Genomic DNA, 19071 nt, shown 5'->3' on the forward strand with positions numbered 1-19071 from the left:
TCAGTTCTGCTTTTCTTAATCGGGAATATCTTCTGATCCCCCTCTCTTTACATTGTCGTCTTAACTCTATTACAGTAAACTTATTATAATTACTCATCTTATTTATTATATAGAAAATCTTCGTTAGTACTCTTCACCGGGTTATTTCAATTCATTTTTCATTTTTTCTAACACATCGTTTAAACATCTGCACGCGTCTGCCATTGCCTACATATGTTTCCTCGTTGTGTTAGTCTAGAACTTTCATGGGAAGACCCATCAAAGTCACATATACACATTTAAAACTGAATCATTTTTGTAAACTTACTCATCATCATCATCATCATAATCATCACTACCATATTTGTATTCATCATCACTACTCAAATCAGATGTTTTTTGTTGCATTACTAATAACTCTTTTTCCTTTAACAGTATTTGCTTCTCTAGTAGTGTTGCTAAGAGTTTAAGATCTTCATGAATAAGGTTAAGTCTATCATGTAATAAATCAAATTCTTTCTCCATATTTATTATATACAAAACCAACAAAAATGAAATAAATTTTAAAAATCTGAGAATAAAAACGAACATGACTACTGCTAAGGAAATATTATCTTACAAACCTGTATTTGATTGTGTATGTAAATATTTAGATATTGGTGGTTATAATGATGAAGACAAAATAAATTTTAGCGTGTCCATAGGTATCTTAGATCATTTGTTCAAGACAGCCACTAAAGAAAACAACTCATTTCTTATACAAAACATTCTCTATGCAAACGTTATGGACTTGTCTGATGAGATATTAGATTCACTGACTGATGAACAATGGTTATCTATAGGTTATGATGATTATGAGGAGGAATATAGCTATGATCACATTACAGAAGACTTCATACGCAAATATCTGCATAAAGTTAATTTGAGCGAAATATGTTTATGGAAAAATTTGTCGGAAGAGTTTATAAGAGAATTAGCTGATAAAGTTGATTGGGAGATTATTTCAGGAAGCCAAGATTTATCAGAAGACTTTATAAGAGAATTTGCAGATAGAGTTGATTGGAAAGAAGTATCGTATAATCAAAAGCTATCTGAAGAATTTATTAGTGAGTTTATAGATAAAGTTGATTTTGATGCTATATCTTATAGAAACAAACTCTCTGAAGCCTTTATACGAGAACATGCAGATAAAGTTTCTTGGGCGTGCTTATCTGGAAATCAACAATTATCAGAAAACCTTATAAGAGATTACGCTGACAAAGTAGATTGGGAAATGATTTCAATGTCTCAAAATTTAACAGAAGGATTTATTGAGGAGTTTAAAGACAAAGTTCATTGGCAAAACATTTCAATTTATCAAAACCTCTCTGCAGAGTTTATATATTTATTTAGACATTACGTAGATTGGAGAGCTATAATAAGAAAATATCATAATAATCCTGATTTAGGTGATATATTGAATTTAGCATTCGATGTTACAACAGATGGTTTGTTTAACGCTTGAAATTGTACTTTGATGGATTAAACCATAAAAGCAATAGCATATTTAGTTTTTCGTACTTAAATGTCTCTTAACTGAATAAACCTGTCAACAAGATCTATATCACTTAAATCTGTGTTCATATGCGAACCGTACCAAGTTATTCTATCATCATATCTTTCTTTAGCTCTGTTGTATAAGTTGACAGAGTTTGGATCGTCGACGTTAAGCAGAATACTCATACTTGGATACTTAAGTTTGAGCTGTTTAATCCTACTTTCGTAATTGCATGTTTGTACTCTTCCAACCCAATACTTATATCGTTCTATTCTTTCTTTTTGATCTCGTTCTTCTTCGTCATAGTAAAGGAGTATATTTTCAAGTTGTTCTTTAGTAAGGTTTTTCTTGATAATGAATAGCCTATGTATCTTTCCTGGATCTTCTGTATATGGTGCTGCAACTGTTTTAAGATAATCAACTTTGCTTTCTAGTTCTTGATTGTACAATCGTAATTGCTCCATTTGTTGTTCTATCTCTTCTACTCTTGATTGTAACTCTTCTTGGTCTTCTTGAATCTGTTTAAAATTAGAAACGAAATAGTCTTCGATGATCACAGAACATTTTTCGTAAAAGTCATGTGATGTCCAAAAAGCAATAGCTAGGAAAATTCTTTTGTATACATATGTGCCAGAAATTAATAAATCTTTCTCGTTTGTACCTTTTGGTTCTATATAATACGTTAAATTTAGCCTCCTACAATTATAGGAAGCTAATTTTTCATTGTAGTATTCCAATAATTCTTTAGAATCTTTATTTTTCAGCCAGTTGTCAAACCTCTTACCACCACTCTGACACATCTTAGTAGCGTTGAAATATTCTGTACTCTTATCTATAATCAACTTGAAGTCACCATACAGACCATACCAATACTGATCCTTGATCTGCTCGTAACAAATATCGTTTAAACTAAGAGAATTATCCATAGTACTCATATTTATTATATGGAAAATCTTTATTTTTAACTTCATTTTCGTTACCAGCTAGTTTTACTGTGTAAGATAAGTTTCTGAAGTTTCTAGGATCCGAGGGACTTCGAAGTTTGTTGCAGTAATCATTTTCAGAGTTTTTACCCACAGAAATGAGCGGTTGGTAGAATCGTCCCCATCGCCTTTTTTGATAATTTCCACAGCCGGAATACCGACCCTGGAAATATGCTATGAGGGGTAACGTTTCATTACCCCCTTATCTCGTTCAAACTATCCTTTTATGGCATAATAACCATAAAAGACAAACATTTATATTTACACTACACTAAGGAATACAGACCAGACTCGTTGATGAAGATTGTATGAGGATGTATCGTTTCGTTACCCCCTTATCTTATTTAAACCAATCTTTTATGGCATAATAACCATAAAAGACAAACATTTATATTTACACTACAACATTACTTTTATCTACCCAACTATTATGCGAATCATCAAACTCTAGCCATTTAACATATACTTTATCACCTTTCTTTCTCAACACTTTCTCCACCAAGTATTCATCCTTATGTTTCGTCTTTAATAGTTCTGGTTCGTAAAATCTACCTTGCACATCCTCTTCTTCCAAATCTTTAATTCTATATGTAGGCGGATTGGATGGAATAACTTCACTAATAACAAATACTAATGTTGACCAATTAGGTGTATATCCTTTCTCAAATAACCCTTTCGACTTACTTATACGAACATGATCACCTAACTTGTATTTGGGCTTAACACGCTTATATTCTTTTTGATACACTTTCTCCAATATTGCTCGCTCATTTTTCTTGCTAACTTCTACAGGTTTTAAACCAATTGTTCTATGAATTTGATGATAATACTCTTTAACTAGTGTTGGTAATATCTCTATCCATTTGTAGTTCCCTTGTGTCGTGAACCTTTTCCACATGTTCTGCTTAAGTGTTCGATTAAATCTCTCAACAACAGAAGCTTTCTTACCACTATAGGTTGAGTAGTGATTAATCTTATTTTCCCCCATTAACTTCTTAAACTCTTTATTGTAAAACTCTTTACCTTGATCAGTTTGTAAGTTGCTAGGTTTTCTCCTTCTTAATATGGATTCGAATGCTTCTGTAACATTCTTCCCACTCTTATCTTTAACAGGAACAGCAAACGCATATTTCGAGATCACATCTATAATCGTTAGCAAATATTTATAACCTTTATTGATTTTGGAAACACCTTTTAATACTCCACTATCCATTTCTACAAGATCAGCCTGCCAAAGATCATCGATACCTTTTATAACTACACTTAATCTGTCAAAGTTTTTTCTAGATGGTTTGTGAATTTCTTCTATAATGTCTTCTCTAACACCTTTACCTTCTTCTAGTCAATCAGGCTTTTTAACGAATTGAGTTTTAGTAATACCACATACAGAACAAATACCTTTCTTTAGATATCTTCCATTCTTTGTTTGTTCAATTCTAATAGTATCTTTCTTCGTATCTGTCGATTTCTTACACTTAACCAATACATCCTGTTTATTATATAGAAAATCAATAACTATCACTGTTTAATATTATGCTATCAACATTCTCACCATCATCATCACTATCTTTGTCTTCTCTTTCTACATGCATAAGAAGCAATAGTAATTTACCATGTTTCAGATCAGAGCCCTTAGATGGTCTAATTGCTAATTTATCATTTGTATTAAAGTGCAATGGAAAAGTTTCAACTAGAGAATCATTTAAATATAGATCTATATAATACGTATTGTAAGATGATTCTATATGCATTAACCTACCTTTATAAAGAAATTTGTATGTGATAGATAGATTATGTATTAAAAAGAACGAAGTTTCAACATTTTCTGATATCAATCGACTATGAAGCTCTATAACATAACTCCGTTTGATGAAGTTAAGCTCTTCTTTCAACATAGCAATATCTTTTCTCACAACTGTATTATCTAACTCTGATGTCATTTTAACATTACCAAAAATATCCATATTTATTATATAGCAAACGTCTTTAGGAAAGCTCTCTTTCTATGTACATTACAACAAACAATAATTGTCCTTCTTCCATAGCAGAATTTTTATTTGGTTTAATCGTAATTATATCGTTCTTCTTAAAGTTAAAAGGTATATTTTCAATCAAAGTATCACCCAAATATATATCTAGAAAGTATTTATCCAAACTTAATTCCATGTGCATTATTTTCCCATTATAGAGAAATTTGTAACCATTAGAGAGATTAAATATTCTAAAGATTGGCTCCTTAACGTTTTTGGCTCTTAATCGATATAGTAGAGGCATGGTTTCTTTCTGCATAACCAATTTAGTAGTATCCATCCTAATCTTTTGAAAATCTTCTTTCTTGACGTATGTGTCTTGTAACGTTTCTAATGCATCTTCAAATCGTTTTCTATCGTTCTCTAATTGAGCTTCTATTGACCTAAGTTTACTTACGCTAACAATATCATTTAAATTCTCCAACAATTTTAATTTTTCTTCACTAATATCAACATCACCTTTTCTATCTTTAACATTACCAAATATATCCATACTCATTTATTATACAGAAAATGCCCATCCTAATTTTTCAAAACATTTCTTTAACATCTCTATTTGTTTAGGTGAGTGTTTAAAATCAATATCAACATGAACATCGTGCTTTTTCAACAGATGGTACAATACACATTTCAAGTTAATAAACAATACTCTTTTCGGATACAGCTCCCTAAAGACCTCGTGTAAGTTTTCGAACTCATTTATAAGTGCTTCCTCCATATGTTGTAATTTTAATGGTTTTTGATCGGTAAGGTGATATTGTATTAAATAGACATCATCATAATATTTTGTGTATTTGTTTTTCTTTAGTACTTCTAGAACATCTTTTGTTGATATTAAATCTCTTGGCATATCTCTAAGTTTATCATTTAACACCTTGAACACCTCTTCGGGAATAATTCTATCCTGTAAAGATTGCAAACGAGATAGCTGTAACTTAAATCTTTTTGTAGTATCGTACCATGGTTTTCTTACGCAAGCAGCTTTCGTTTCTTCACAAGTACTGTAAACCCAACCACTCTCTACAGAACAATCATCACAAATGTAACTACTCATACCTTTTGTTAATGACTTACTACCACAATAACTGCATTGTAATAGCCTAGAGCTATAATTCGACAACAAGTCCTTTTTGGTAATTATTGGACGTAACTTTTCCAACTCTTCTTCTGTGTACAAAAATTTTGGTATTAACCTTTTCCATAGATCAATAACATTATATACGTTGTTTTTATCTTTTAAGTCTATCTCGCTAACGTCCTGAATATACTGATAAAAATTATATCTATCTAATGCATTTAGTTCATCCTCATGCTTCTCAAAATAATCTAAAAATCTATTGTGTATAGCTTCCATATTTATCTTAAAGAAAAACTTTTATGGATACAAACCATAAAAGCGTTTAATCATTTTTAATCATATACATAACGTCGCTAAAAGAATACCCTTGATTTAGAAGATTTAAAACCTTAACACAAAGATGACCACATATAACTGAATTAAAGTCTTGTATTCGTTCGTCATTGTAAAAGAAGTTTTCGGTACCAAGATATTGTACTAGTTGTTTAGGAGGAACACCACCATAAGAATCGAACACGTACTTTATGTTGTTATCTTTCCAATAGCATATCCAATGAGTACCAATGTTTTCTGATTTATTGAGGTTAACTACACCACACTCATTTACATAAGGTTTTTGTGGAAGTTCATCACTCATAAATACACCTCTAAATCGTTTTATCTTTAATTCTTTAGCCAACCTCTCTATATCGAAGTTGGTCAATGGTTTTAGTTTTTTGACTTCTTTGATTTACCTGCCCCCTGCTTTTCTTCCATAGCCATATTGTGTCTTTTTTGTTCTTCAAGTTCTTGTTTATTCTTCTTAGCATCAAGTACAGTTTTAGTAATCGCTGCTGCACCGCCTGCTAATGAGCCAACTGCTCCTAAAGCTGCTAGAATGGCTGGAATTGTAAAGATAAAACCGCCAATATGCTCTTTCTTAATCTTTTTCATTTGTGCAGTAGTTAAAGTTAAATCCATTCCTTTACCTTCTTTAATTTTCTTAGATTTATCGTTAAGTTGTTTCTTTGTTAATACATGATCGATATTTAAATCCTTTAGTTCGTTATAAGGAACACTAAACATACAACCTTTAATAGAACACATCTTCCTATTTATCTAAGAGAAAATCTTGGTTTGCAAAAGTACAGTTGTTGTTGCTCCACCAAAATCAATTAAGGAATCATTCTCATCTGTTATCCTTATCTCAAAATTATCAACCTTGTCTTTGGATACAGGGAAAAATAATGGATAAGTAGGCTCGTAAATAATACTATGTTTGAACTCAGCATCTGTTTTGAATGAGCTATAATTCCTGTTTCTCTATGTGTGTATTCTGTATCTTTAACAAACATGCCATCTGCTATATTACAGTGAACATTTATAGTATCAAACGGATGAAACTTTGGTAACTTACTTCCAATATGTGTTTTGTTCTTTTCTAAAACTTCAAAAACATTAAACCCGAGGACAGTGCCTATACTCCCAATTGTAACATCATTACTATCAGTTTCAATTTTAACTCTATTTCTTAAATGATCTTCTGATAATGTTATGTTGATGGATTGAGATTTTAAATATTCATTAAGACTGTTTAAGCTGTATTGCCCTTCTGGTATAAAAACTTGTCTATCACCATATGAGAAACTGTTTTTTTGTGTTGTTATGTTTGGAGTTAGATATGTACTGTAAAACCCAACTAGTCCTATACTTAAATAGTTGCTCTTGTTGTCTAATTCGTAATGGAGTTTCTTCTTTAAAACAGAAGTATCACTCGTTAGCTTAAATACCTTAGCCATTTATTATATAATAAATGAATGAGTTTGATTTACCTAGAGATATTCCAAGAGAGAAAGTAATCAAGTTAATAGAAGGTGTCATTCAAAAGTTAGAATACAGTTTAAAGAAGAAAAAGAGAAAACTACAAATTGTTAAATATGCATACTACACTTTGATTACGTTATCGGTTATACTTTCTGCAACAACTGGGTTTATTAATATTTTTATACCTGTAACAATTTACTCGATATTAACAACGTCTCTTGCAACTGGAAGTGCTATAATAACAGGTTTGTCTTCGAAGTTAAACATAAGCAAAAGAAAAGACGAATATAAAACCATTGTCACTTGTATTAACTCATTTAAAGAACAGTTAGAGATGATAATAACATTGAATGGTGAAATGGATAGCGAATATATAAAAGATACGTTGCTTAAGATCAGAGAACAACTTAAAGATATAAGATAGACTATGTAAATACAAGTCAAATCTCTAATCCTTGGCCCTTCACATGTGAAGGGCCTGTACTAGTACTATGAGCAGAAAATTAATCATCGGAATTCCGAGGGTTTCAAACAAGCATCATACGAGGTCAAAGGTGACGATTTTCTCTATAATAAATGAGTAAGAAAACTATTAGTTGGGATGTAAAAGAGATGATAAAAGAAACAACAGCTAAGAAAAGAAATGGAGAGCTTATACCTGATGATGTTCGTTGTCTTATCGTGGGTCCGCCGGCGTGTGGTGAAACGTTTTTGCTATTTAACTTCTTATTACAGCCAGGTTGGTTAAACAATAATTACTTCTACATATATTCTAAAAGCATGAATCAGCCAAAGTATGAGCAGTTAGAAGATCGATTTGGGAAGGCAGAACTAAAGTTCAATAAGCATATAGCAACGTTCTTAAGCGGTAATGATTCTATTGTACCTATTGATGAATGTGAAAAATACTCTGTTGTTGTGTTTGACGATTACATTTTGGAGAATCAAGATACTGTTAGAAATTACTTTACAAGAGGTAGGCATAGACATTTAGACTGTTTCTATCTTGCACAAACATATTCAAAAGTACCTAAACAGCTTATAAGGGATAACGTTAACTTCCTATGCATATTCAGACAAGATGACACTAATCTTAAACATGTGTATAATGAGTTTGTTGGGGGAGATATGTCTTATGATAAATTTAAAGAGATGTGTTCAAAATGTTGGCAAGAAGATTATGGTTTTATAGTAATTGATATGACAAGGAAGGTAAACAATGGTAAGTATAGGAACAAGATAAAACACTTCTTAAACGTTTGATGTTTATTGACGTTTTACGTTTTAACGTTTGACGTTCTTTGACGCTCATTGACGTTCATTGACGTTTGTTCGTCTGCTATACAATAAATGAATGAGAAAGAAATTGATAAGAATATTAAGTTGAAGGAGTTCTTGATAAAGGGCTTCAAATCTTGGAAGAAAGAAAGAGCAGGTATATACGATAAATTTAAGACACAAGAACAGCCTGTAATTGATGCTATTCAAAACTTAGGAAGTGAGATCAAAGAAGTAGCAGAACAAAATAAAAATCTAATAACTGAACTTGTTCCAGTTGCACATAAGAAGGCTTCAATAGATCCTAGTCTATTAGAAACACCTAAAAAGATAACTTATGATAGTTCTCCAAGTAGTAGCGATACGCCTATAACGGGAGAAATAAAGCAGATGAGAAAACAAATTAAAGACAAAGTGGAAGGAGTAGAACCTTTAACAACAGCACAATCATTTGGTAAGATTGCAACGAAATATTATAGTAAAAAAAATGATACTGTGTTTGGAATAAGAACTGTAGAAGAAGATGGAAAAATAATAAACAAGATAGGAAATTTGGAAGTTAAAGTGAATGGCGATGATTTAATAATTAATGGTAAAACTTATAAAGGAACAGAAGGTCTATGGGAATTGTTAACGACGAATACTAGTAAAACCATTGAAGATTATGATGATGATGATTTTGAGCAGTATAAAGAAATAATAATAAACTCAGATGCTGCCTTCCAAAAATATAATCGAGATAAAAAGGTAGCATCTAGTAGAGGTTCAAAGTACATTAATATTATCAAGCCTATTTGGGATAATTATATTAAACCAACTTTACCCCCAACTCCTAAAAAGAACACGACACCTAAAAGGACTGGTGAAGGAATTAAACAATATACAGAGATACCTAAAGAATATATATGGATGGATGATGTGAGAAAGTTAATTGATCGGTTAATAGTTATAGATGGAGAAGAAAGGGCTGGTAATCAAAACTTTTACAATGAGAAAGTAGTTATAGTGAGTACGATTAATAATAAGCTTTCACAATTTATTCCTAATGATCCAAAAGGCATAGGTTATTTGATTAAGATCTTAAATACGTTACCACCACGATTCTGGAATGATGAGAAGCTTGGAAAAGGATTAGTAAATGATTTGATTAATAAACTCCCATTTGAATTACATATTCCAGGTTTTAGATTTTGCGGGCCTGGGACTAAGCTTCAAGAAAGGTTAGAGAGAGGTGATGAAGGTATTAACCCATTAGATGAGGCTTGTAAAGAACACGATATATACTACAGAGACAATAAAGATACAGAGTCGAGACATATTGCAGATAAGGAACTGGAAACTAAAGCATGGAAAAGAGCATTTAGTAGTGACGCATCAATTGGTGAACGATTAGCTGCTGTTGGGGTTGGTACTGCTATGAATGCTAAGGTTAAGTTGGGATGGGGATTATAAGTTGGCTATGTTTAACAAGATTTCCCCATGTGCAAAATCTCACATAGCGACAATTCACCACCCCGCGTTAATCCATAACCTTGTTATTATGTATGATTCTTTTATGGGCATATCCCATAAAAGCGCCAAGGGGGAGTTTTAACCACCACCTCTTTACAGAACGTTCATCCTCAAACAGTTTTTATCAACGATGTTTCAAGATTTTCTTTATAATAAATGGATAGTGTTGAGAGTTACGAGTTACAGAGTTTTAAAGCTAACACAAGAACATTTAATAATTTGAATGAAGCTAACAAAGATATTGAGTTTGATTTCAACGTGGGCGATGGGTTCGTACATCCACACAAAGCAGATTGTCATATGACTTTTGAAGTTGTTGGTGCATCAGTTGGAGGAACATTTGGTGCAAACGATACTATAAAACTTGTAGATAACTTCTTCCCATTCTTCTTTTCTCAAATTGAGGTTAGAAAGCTTGGAGTTGTTATAGATAAGATTGAGCTACCTGGAATAACATCTACAGCTGTCGGAACATTAAAGATTTCCAAGCCAGAAGTTGAATATTTAAAACAAGCAGGATTTGAATCAGATGATAAACTTGGTCTGAGAAAGGACTTTAGTGTTTTGTATCCATTAAGATTAATTCCAGGCTTTTTAAGTGATTATAAAGAGGTTATGTGGAAAGGTGGATTGAGAATAACATTTACAAAAGCTAACAACAATAACGATGTTTTGTACAAATGGACTGGATCAGGAGCAGCTTCTCATGATGGGAAAATAACAATAAAAAGTATGGAGATAAGAATGCCTATTGTTGAATACGAATCTAATTATGCAAACAAGTTAAAGTTGAATATTCTTAAGGAACCAAAAATCATGTTTTCATTCCATACTTATCAATGTGTTCAAAAGACTGATGTAGGTTCTTTCTTGGAGTTTGATGTTACTACTCAATTTAATTCTAGACAATTTGATATGCCTGATTTCGTAGTTGTTATGTTCCAAACTGATAGAAGTGGTAAACAAACAGCAGATGCAAGTAAGTTTGATCATTGTAAGGTAAAGAACATCTATCTTAAGAATGGAAGGAATGAGGTATTTCCAAAAGAATCAAGAAACTTAGATATTGCTAACAAGGATTATTTTAAGATGTACGAAGGCTATACTGCATTTAAGAGAATAACATGTGGCAACACCGAAATGTACTATGACCCTAAAGAGTTTATAGATAACAGGCCAATGTATGTGATTAATTGTAGTAAGAGGAAGGATGTATCGATAAATGAGAGAACGAACATAAAGATTGTTGTAGACTTTGCAGAAGCTGTGGCTGCTAATACTATATGTTATGCGATTTTAATTGGACGAAAGAACTTTACATATGATCCCAAGAATGAGAAAGTGGTAGAAGAGTTTTAGATAGTAATTTTCACTGTCCTTAACCCCTAACCTTGCTTTATAGACTTAGTCTATCAAGCGCTTAATCAAACTTCAACACGCTAACGATAATGAACCACTTGAGCCTTAAACAACCATACGACAACCAGTTATCTTGAGTGTATTTAAATTTCAAGACCAAGAGCTTCTAACTGTGATCGATGATAACGGAGCCGTATGGTTCAAAGGTAAGGACGTTGGGGAAATTCTTGGATATCAAAACACTAGAGACGCTGTAAACTGTTGATATTGAAGACAGGCGCGAGTTTAAGTCTTTTACAGACGTCGGGAAAATCGACGGCCGCTGTGATGGTAAAGCAATCTTCATCAACGAGTCTGGCCTATATTCACTTGTGCTCGACTCAAAAAAACCCGAAGCAAGAAAATTTAAACGCTGGGTAACCACTGAAGTTCTTCCATCAATAAGACAAACGGGACACTACAAACTAACACAACCCAACGAGCTCTTCGAAATAATCACCAGCTTCCAGAATCAACTAACACTTAAAGAGCAGCAAATTTCGGAAAAGGACAAAATCATTGCTCAAAAAGTTAAACAGCTCGATAAACAAGTACAAACAATAGTCGCGTTAGCAGAAACAGTTCAAGACGAAAAAAAGACCATAGAAGAATTAAAGCCAAACGTAGTACCTCAGACCAAAGACGAGTCTAAGGGGAATATGTTTGTACTACTAGAAAAGAACGTTACAGATGACAGCTTTGATTACTATGCGTTAAGAGTTCAACAGTGCAACTTAGACCAACGCCTTGCCGACCTTAAAGAAAGATACCAGAAGATGAGAGTTGTTTTCCAGATGTATGATCCTAACTCTATCAATTTGTTTAACCGTCTTAAGGAACAACCAGGCATCACGACACAAGGTAACCACATCAGAACTACCATGTCATTAGAAGACCTCTCAGAGCTAGTTTGCAAGTTGAATAAGAAAGACGATACTGACTGATTCTTTGTTTTTTGCTTCATCAACGAATCTGGTCTATTTAAATGTATGTTTGTAATGTTTATGGAAGTTTTCCATAAACGAAATTAACAAAAATGATTAAATATTTTTTTGGTGAAGATAAAAATTGAAAAGTGTTCATTGATTTTCTATATAATAAATACGATGGCAAAACACGTTGATTTTTTAAACAAGCTTGGAAGTCTTGAGCAGAAACAAGTTGTTGGATTAAGAGAATTAGAATTAAATACAGAATATAAGATTGTGAAAATGGAAAAGATTAAAACTAAGTTTGGAAAGAGCATTTTGGTCGAGTGTGAGGAGTCCAAGTTTTTTCTCCCACCTAGATTTACAAAACATTTAACAGATAAAATGATTGATGAGATCGTTAAAGATGGGATAAAAATCAAATACACTGGTCTAAAAGAAAACTATCCAACTGTCGAGTTCTGTATGTAAATCTAAAAATGAACGAAAATGAACAAAAATATGTTGTCATAAGTAAAAAATGAAGTGTTTAGAATGGATCCCCAAAAGAAGTTTATACTTACTAACAATTTCAATGTAATTGTGAAAAATGTGCAAACCGAAGTTCAAGTGGTTTTTGATATTAACGGCTGTCTATTCAGCTTGAATTACGATCAGTGGACAGAGTTTAAGAAGTCATTGTTTCCTATAGAGAACGAGGTTAACTGAAGATTCCATTATCAGTATCCAAACTTGTAATTTTAAGTATGTTCTAAGTGTTTTATGGTGATAAAGCCATAAAACTAAGACCTTTGAATATACAGATACAACGCAGTTATTGAATGCTTTCAACTCTAAAAATGTGGGGAGAAAAAGAGATGATCTAAGAAATACATTTTGTATATGGAACCTAGCGCGCGCATGTGGCACGTTTTGGAACTAAATAGTGGCTCTATCGACAAGGCTGCCGTCTAACAGCGCAACATTCTTCGCTTGAATTCTGTTCGTTACGAATCGTTACGAGAGAAAAGTTTAGCGAAGGATACAGCGCCCGAGCTATGTGAAGCCGTTAAATCCAATGCTAGCTATATGTGAAGCGAGACATACTGCGGCGTTAATCATTCTCTCTCTCTGTCATTCAGAGCTGATGGGAAGGAAAGAGCGAGAGAATGAGAGAGAGAAAAAAATTGGCAAGCGTTCAAGTTTTACTTCCTCCTTCTTCTTTGCTACATATGTATATGTGTGTTAGCAGCGTTTTTCTTTTTAAACTTGTTTCAGAGATGATGTAATAAGTAAATACATATAACAGCTTGCATTTCCTCATACAGCGCAGAAGAAGCAGTACATCTGATCAAAGAGTATGTAGATTCTTAGAAAGCATTGTAGCTAAGTCTGACAATGAAACAATTGAGCTAAAAATCACACAATTAAAATTAAAAAAGAAGCGAATTAAGGATAATATTAGAAATGTACAAAAACGTATGAAAGAACTATCTAAAAAGCTTTGTATGTATGAACATGATTGTGATAATATCGATATACAAATTTCAAATCTAAAAAGCATAAAAACAACTGAATTTGAAGAAGATAAAGATATGGCTGAACTAAACATTAATCTAAGATAATACATCTCATAATATTTTTTGAAATCGGAGGGCACATATATATGGATGGTGCTCACAGAATGTCGCGATGGTTGGGACGAGATTCACCAAAAAATATATATAAAATTTTGTCTTTCCATTAAAGGAACAGTAATCTAAACAAATTCTTTTAGATGTAAGTTTTTATGATTTTAAATGTCATAAAAGCATATTCAATCTCACTTGGGGGTATCCTTCTGTGTTAAAGTACAATGGTCAGTGGCGGCTTCATAAATTTTTGGGGCAGTTAGGGGGTAGAGGGGGAAAGTGGGGCAAAACATACATATCTTCCCTACTAACACGGATTGATTGGAGTGGAGTGATTAGATTTATTATTGATAAACGACATACATTTTTTTCGTTTGTTTAAGCAACTTAACTTGCACATAAATCTCAAACATGGAATTTCCAAATTAGTATAATACATGATAAATAATTTATATGTAAATATTTTTGGTCTTTTAACTTTCTTCCAACAAACATTCGGAGTGTCCAAATTTTGATCATTTTGAAATTTTCCGTTTTGAAATATTGTAAGTTCTAAAGAAAGAAACTTCCAATATTTATTTATTTATTTATTTATTTATTTATTTATTTTGTTAAACTACACTCAGATACACTCTCGGACAACTAAGCTCCCAAATATATATTTTCTTTTGATGATAATTTATGTTTAATCAACCTAAAGTTCAGCAGTTCTGAGTGATATATGTTAAAGTAGACTCTTACAAATTCAAGAATCAATGCGTGTTGTGAAACAAAAATTATTGCCACCGAAGTTGGGGAAACGATAGAAAGTGAAAAGTATTATTTCTAAAAAGTAAAAATGATTATAATATGGTCAAGCTGTTATGCCCCACTACTGGCAATAACAATTGTGCTTTTATTTGTTACTCGCGACAGTTTATTTTATTAACAGAATTAGTTTATAAGTTAATGTGTTTATGTTATGCATTTCATAATAGTGTGTTTAATTTACCAAAGTTAGAATTTCCTAAGCTATTTAATTTGTTATGTTATTCTTAATCTGCGCCATAATTAAACCTTGTTTAGAATATTAATTAATAAAATATTTAATTTTTTTATTCTACGAAAAAGAAGAAGAAAGATTTAAATCGATAAAAAAGAAAAAAAAGAATTGTAAATTTTTGAGCTTGAGTATAGAATTAAACCAACGTGAGTTCTTTATACAATTATTAAGCAGATCAAATTTAGAAGGAAACTTAATATAACAGAGCCAACAGGATTACTAAACGTAACACTGTCACGTAAAAATAGTAATTTTACTTTATTTATTGTTCAACATTTGATAATTGTGATGATAGGCCTAACGGAAATCAAAATGTTGCACTAGAAAGCTCTTTCTAAGGGCTTAGTCCCTTCTTTATTACCGTAGGCCATCAAAAGTAAATAAACATGTAGAAATAGTAATCAATATATATTTAAAACTTTAAGTCAAAATTTCTGTGTTTTCTGCTTCTGTTTCTGTATAAATCCAATATGTTTAGAATGCTGCATATTATCTTCTAGTAACAGTCAAAATATATCATTCATACATGTCGGCCTATTAACCATAACTTAACCATAACTGATATTGAGGATGTTTAAATAATTTACTTATAGATGAGATATCTTATTCGATTGGAGATATGCAGATTTCAGAACTTAGTGATACTAAACGTTATTTTAGATTCAATCTTAACATGTGCAGTTGGACAAGGTTGTATTAGTTAAATTAATAGTATGAGATGAAGAATATATGCAATAATTAAATAAAAATAGCAATTGTTATATTAAATGAGTGAATATGTATAAAATGAAATTTTAACCTTGTGACAAGATGTAGAAACATGATGATAATTGAATATACTAAGTATTTGTTCGTTCTGCTGCGAAATGTTAAGATGATATCTCTGATATAATTATGTTGTCCAATATCACGAAACTACATAGATATCAATAAATTCGTCGCGCCGATATGTATCTAATTGAATAACTGTACAAGTAGAGAACATTTTTAATAACTCCTATGTGCAACAGATGCGTAAACTGCTTTAAAATATATTATTTGAATGTGATTAGTGAAAATTCTAAGAATTTCATATGCCGAATATGAATTTAATAACTTTGTGCACACTATATTATGTTGTAAATTTTCCAAGAAGCTTTTGTAATACTACCGTGACATAAATTAGTAAAGCTATTGTAATTGCATTTGGTTTTCTTTGAAAATATATTAATGTAAAAAATCAACGACGGCATGATCCACAGAAGTCAACCAGTCGCGGTGTTCATTGTCCCGCGCGATGTGATTATTTTACAGATGTGGTTACATTTAATATCCTGACACTTACCGGAATCAATCTTCTGAGAAGACTTTTCCACGTCAGAACACGTGGCGGCGACCCAGGCAATAACAAAATATATATTAAAACATAGTACAAAATACGTTTCAAAAGTGGCTACTTCCGTACAGGATTGGAAGTTAAGTTAAATTTAGTCTAAGTGCAGCTCAAAGCAATTAAATACTTTTTCTCTGGTACACATTCCTGGCGCTCACGCATCCAACCCTGAGGTTCCGGCCTGGTAGGCTGTTTCGGAACTGTAATTTTGAGGAATGACGCATGTGCTTTATAACCTTCGAACTATGACCTCGAGACTGAACCCGGTTATTTTCGCACTCATGAACAGGTTTAAAACTAGAATTTTGAAGAGATTACACATTTGGCGCCATTCTTTTAATCTGAATCCCTTACGAGTATGATTTCCAAAAGTCGGAGTTCTCACGCTTGCCCTTAAGTTCCAATCTAAAGACACCACTGGCACCATACCATCTTGATGTCCTTCCTCTCTATTACGACACTGTAGTCGGACCGTTGTCCTTAACTGAAATTTGGAAAGTGATGCTTCTGCGCCACACTCTCCGATATTTGTCCCCTGGTCTCCAGCATTTGGAGTTTGGCTTGTTTATACCCACCCTTCCTTTCTTCCTTTCTACTATTTGAGAGATATATTCTTGAGGCGAGAGTCCCATCCAAATTTATTCTTCATGCACTCAATTAAACTGATCAAACAGTGATATTCGTTGCTTTCCAAAGAAAATAGCTTAATAACATAAGAATATGGTTGTTCCAGCAATGATAATCGTAAATAAGAAGCGTAATTACCTGATAAAAGTAACAGCATTTCACATGATATGCTGTTAACTCAAAGAAAACACGCTACACAATAATACACTTCTGGAATAACAGGAACCTTCTTGAAAAATAGGATGATGAGTTATGTGACTTACAAGGAAACCCATTCTAGTGTAACACGAAATTTTCGATAAGTTCATGCGCAATCGAAGTATTTTCGTGAATAATGAATTCCGATAGGGAGGAAAACTCTCGACCTCAATGGTTCCAGAGATACAGAGGGGAGAACTGGTGCTCTGATATTTTGTGGATTTTCGGCTATGTAGCAAACGCCATTGACAGGGAGAACAAAATTCTATGATATTACTTGCTAATATATCATGTCTTTAGTTCGTAGAAAATGAGAAAGGGTGGTATGAAAATGTATTACATTGCCAAATGTGAATAAAAATACAAGGTCATAAATACTGTGCAAAAGCACTTTAGAAAAACAAATCAAATAGTATGAAACATAAACACATATTGTTGCAAATGTAAGTACGATAACGCAGAGTATGATTCAATAAATAAAAATAGTATCTTTCACTTAAACAACGAAAACCTGTACGACTGATATACTGTATATCACATATAATTAATGCATGTAAGAAACACGGGCGTCACGAAGTAAAGTACTTTATCATACTGTGGTATGTAAGAACATACATTAATGCTAGATCAATGGAAGCACTCTCTGTTCAAGAAATGTCTGACGCACAATGTCTTACGCTAATAAGGACATAAGATGCATGGTTTGTCCACACAGTCTCGCTCTGGCAGTTAACGCCGTCATGGACTTCAGTAAAGCACATTTCATGGACGTTAAGAAAGGTATCACTTGTGGCGCTAATATTGTAGCCTGACTTTCGCCATGCGTACAGAATCGTAATGCGGGAAACAGAAACTTGCAATTGATTATATACTAAAGAATGTAAATTAATGATGAAATAGCGATCTAACACAATTCCTATATCACAAAGGACGATCCCATCGTACAATTTCGCACAAACACTATTGGCTCATTTTTTTGTTCCTATCGGATTGTTTATTGTAGAAATTATAAATGTTTGGAAATTTCGGACGGCCACAGTTGTTTACATTTTTCATTCTCTTTGACCTGATGATACTTTTATTCGATTCATCGTACTAAGAAACCTATACATAGACACATTACATGCCTATTTCAGGCAACAATGGAACTCCGTTATTTTCGACTTCCTCCTCCAAAACATTCTTCCCCTAGAATTTAAATGGACTCTTCCGTTTTTAACCCTCAAGTCTAATGCAACGTATAACTAAACTTTCGTGATCTTCACTTTTAAAAGTCACTTTTACTTGTACTATCGCTCATATTCAAAAATTCGCAGAATATTGTAGCACCAGCCTTCTCTTAATCTTTTATATCTCCGGAGCGGTTGAGATCGAGGTTTTTTTCCTCTAGTGGGTTTAATTGTACACAAAAGCACTTGGTTTGCGCATAAACGCGTTCACAATTTTGTGTCACACTTGATTCGATTTCCCCGTTAGATATCGTTTGTGGGCGATAACCGATTCTTGCCACGACTGTCCAAACATATCTTCCGAGACTTTGGCTATTACTTATTTAATAATCCTTTTGAGTTCCACATCACATAAAGGAGGAGGGATATATATATATATATATATATATATATATATATATATATATATATATATATACTATGTGCTCAAGAGTATCCGGACGCCTGGCTGAAAATGACTTATAAG

Source organism: Thermobia domestica, chromosome 11, assembly GCF_964235325.1.
Source record: "Thermobia domestica chromosome 11, izTheDome1.hap1.1, whole genome shotgun sequence".
Classification (NCBI taxonomy): Eukaryota; Metazoa; Arthropoda; class Insecta; order Zygentoma; family Lepismatidae; genus Thermobia; species Thermobia domestica.